The sequence below is a fragment of the Oncorhynchus masou genome, unplaced genomic scaffold, assembly GCF_036934945.1.
Source record: "Oncorhynchus masou masou isolate Uvic2021 unplaced genomic scaffold, UVic_Omas_1.1 unplaced_scaffold_1204, whole genome shotgun sequence".
NCBI classification, from domain to species: domain Eukaryota; kingdom Metazoa; phylum Chordata; class Actinopteri; order Salmoniformes; family Salmonidae; genus Oncorhynchus; species Oncorhynchus masou.
The window spans coordinates 78,041-81,942 of record NW_027001823.1 but is presented as its reverse complement, the minus strand read 5'-3'; positions in this window follow the sequence as shown (position 1 = coordinate 81,942).

Sequence of the window (3,902 nt, the reverse complement as noted above, 5' to 3'; positions counted from 1 at the left end):
GGCTGGAGAAGAGATGAAAGAATATACTTTTGGTTTACATATGTTTGTGGTTTTGTTGTATGCTACTGTATACAACAGTAATGTTTGGCCTAATAAATATGTTCTGTTTCTACATTGTATTGGTGTTTACAGGGTACTTGTTACCCCTCTCAGCAGATGACTGTCACTGTAGAACATTGTACAACTGAGACTGCTCTTCTCTGTATCACGGAGGCGCTCCGCTAACTCTCTCTCCTCTGCTCTCATCCTTCTAGACCTATCGGCTGCCTTCGATACTGTGAACCATCAGATCCTCCTCTCCACCCTCTCCGATTTGGGCATCTCCGGCGCGGCCCACGCTTGGATTGCGTCCTACCTGACAGGTCGCTCCTACCAGGTGGCGTGGCGAGAATCTGTCTCCTCGCCACGCGCTCTCACCACTGGTGTCCCCCAGGGCTCTGTTCTAGGCCCTCTCCTATTCTCGCTATACACCAAGTCACTTGGCTCTCTCATAACCTCACATGGTCTCTCCTATCATTGCTATGCAGACGACACACAATTAATCTTCTCCTATCCCCCTTCTGATGACCAGGTGGCGAATCGCATCTCGGCATGTCTGGCAGACATATCAGTGTGGATGACGGATCACCACCTCAAGCTGAACCTCGGCAAGACGGAGCTGCTCTTCCTCCCGGGGAAGGACTGCCCGTTCCATGATCTCGCCATCACGGTTGACAACTCCATTGTGTCCTCCTCCCAGAGCGCTAAGAACCTTGGCGTGATCCTGGACAACACCCTGTCGTTCTCAACCAACATCATGGCGGTGGCCCGTTCCTGTAGGTTCATGCTCTACAACATCCGCAGAGTACGACCCTGCCTCACACAGGAAGCGGCGCAGGTCCTAATCCAGGCACTTGTCATCTCCCGTCTGGATTACTGCAACTCGCTGTTGGCTGGGCTCCCTGCCTGTGCCATTAAACCCCTACAACTCATCCAGAACGCCGCAGCCCGTCTGGTGTTCAACCTTCCCAAGTTCTCTCACGTCACCCCGCTCCTCCGCTCTCTCCACTGGCTTCCAGTTGAAGCTCGCATCCGCTACAAGACCATGGTGCTTGCCTACGGAGCTGTGAGGGGAACGGCACCGCAGTACCTCCAGGCTCTGATCAGGCCCTACACCCAAGCAAGGGCACTGCGTTCATCCACCTCTGGCCTGCTCGCCTCCCTACCATTGAGGAAGTACAGTTCCCGCTCAGCCCAGTCAAAACTGTTCGCTGCTCTGGCCCCCAATGGTGGAAAAAACTCCCTCACGACGCCAGGACAGCGGAGTCAATCACCACCTTCCGGAGACACCTGAAACCCCACCTCTTCAAGGAATACCTAGGATAGGATAAGTAATCCTTCTCACCCCCCTTAATGATTTAGATGCACTATTGTAAAGTGGCTGTTCCACTGGATGTCAGAAGGTGAATTCACCAATTTGTAAGTCGCTCTGGATAAGAGCGTCTGCTAAATGACTTAAATGTAATGTAAATGTATTGGTGTTTACAGGGTACTTGTTACCCCTCTCAGCAGATGACTTTCACTGTAGAACATTGTATTGTGTGGCTCAGTCGGTAGAGCATGGCGCTTGCAACGCCAAGTGTCGTGGGTTCGATTCCCGCTGGGGCCACCCATATGTAAAAGTAGTGGCCCCAGCCGACTTGTAAGTCGCTTTGGACAAAAGCGTCTGCTAAATGGGATATATATATTATGTAGATATAAGCCCTTGAAAGACCAAAGAGCTTTAGATTTTGAACAACAATGTTTACATGGTATATCCAGAAATGTACTATTATGAAAGCAGTGTTTGCCATTTGATGCAAATGCTTCATTCTGACATGTGTTTATGGCATTTTGAATGCAGTGTTACATTTTGAAGGAGATGTTAGGCATTTTGTATTTTTTGTGTGCAGTTTTGGGAATTGTGTGTAGAGTTTTGAAAAAAAGGAGACAGTTTTGAAAACTTGTGTAAGCAGTTGGAAAAAACTGTAAATTGGAAGACCTGGTTTCTAGAGAGTAATAGTATTGTCACGCTATATACATATAATGTTTTGAACTTCTGAATGTTATTTTACTTCACTGACCCGTTGAGGTCCATAGGACAAAATAAATTATATAGAAAGTCTGATGCCCTGGTCAACCTACCAGCCTCCTAGTCTGGCCCTGGTCAACCTACCAGCCTCCTAGTCTGGCCCTGGTCAACCTACCAGCCTCCTAGTCTGGTGCCCTGGTCAACCTACCAGCCTCCAAGTCTGGCCCTGGTCAACCTACCAGCCTCCTAGTCTGGCCCTGGTCAACCTACCAGCCTCCTAGTCTGGCCCTGGTCAACCTACCAGCCTCCTAGTCTGGCCCTGGTCAACCTACCAGCCTCCTAGTCTGGCCCTGGTCAACCTACCAGCCTCCTAGTCTGGCCCTGGTCAACCTACCAGCCTCCTAGTCTGGCCCTGGTCAACCTACCAGCCTCCTAGTCTGGTGCCCTGGTCAACCTACCCTCTCCTAGTCTGGTGCCCTGGTCAACCTACCCCTAGTCTGGTGCCCTGGTCAACCTACCCTCTCCTAGTCTGGTGCCCTGGTCAACCTACCAGCCTCCTAGTCTGGCCCTGGTCAACCTACCAGCCTACCAGTGTGTGTGTGTGTGTGTTTGTGTGTGTGTGTGTGTGTGTGTGTGTGTGTGTGTGTGTGTGTGTGTGTGTGTGTGTGTGTGTGTGTGTGTGTTTCGTGTGTGTGTGTGTGTTTCGTGTGTGTGTGTCGGTTCAGGACCCTATGTAAACCAATGCCATTGATGGTCACACACCACCTATTATTGATCATCACAATGTTCCACTGAGGGACCCAGGGACTGTGACATCAAATCACACACACACACATACATATGTATGGACACACACTCACACACACAAACGTATGCACACACACACTGCCAGAGAGAGAGAGAGAGAGAGAGAGAGAGAGAGAGAGAGAGAGAGAGAGAGAGAGGAAAATAACGATGTAACCCTATTCAAACAGAACTAGTATTACTGGAGAACAGAAGTTATTAACCCAGAATGTCCGTTATTCCAGAGGACGATTCGGACGGGATTAGTTCCCAGTAGGATGTTTTGTATTCCTGAAGATAGTCCAGGCTACACTTAAAGCTCGTCTTTGGGATAGGCGTCCCGGGACAGTTGTAAATCATGCAGCGCCTTGTGTCACGATCGCAGATTTTAGAGAAACAACAAATGTTGGTTCATATAAGTGGCTGAAAGCTTACATTCTTGTTGATATAACTGTACTGTCCAATTTACAGTAGCTATTACTGATTAAACATGCCATGTTACTGTTATTTTCTTCTACCAGATCTATTGTGTTATATTCTACTACATTGAATTCACAGCCTAAGAGGCTGCAGTGATAGCTGATATCAGAGTAAACTGACAACACGCTACCCTGATGACAGACTATTTTTAAATGTTTTATTTCACCTTTATTTAACCAGGTAGGCTAGTTGAGAACAAGTTCTCATATACAACTGCGACCTGGCCAAGATAAAGCAAAGCAGTTCGACACAAAGAACAACACAGGAGTTACACATGGAATAAACAAACATACAGTCAATAAAACAATAGATAAAGTCTACATACAATGTGTGCAATGAGGTAGTAGGATAAGGGAGGAAAGGCACTAAATAGGTCATAGTGGCGCAATAGTTACAATTTAGCAATTAAACACTAGAGTGATAGATGTGCAGAAGATGAATGTGCAAGTAGAGATACTGGGGTGCAAAGGAGAAAGATAAATAAATCAATAAATACAGTATGGGGGCGAGGTAGTTGGATGGGCAGTTTACAGATGGGCTATGTACAGGTGCAGTGATCTGTGAGCTGCTCTGACAGCTGGTGCTGAAA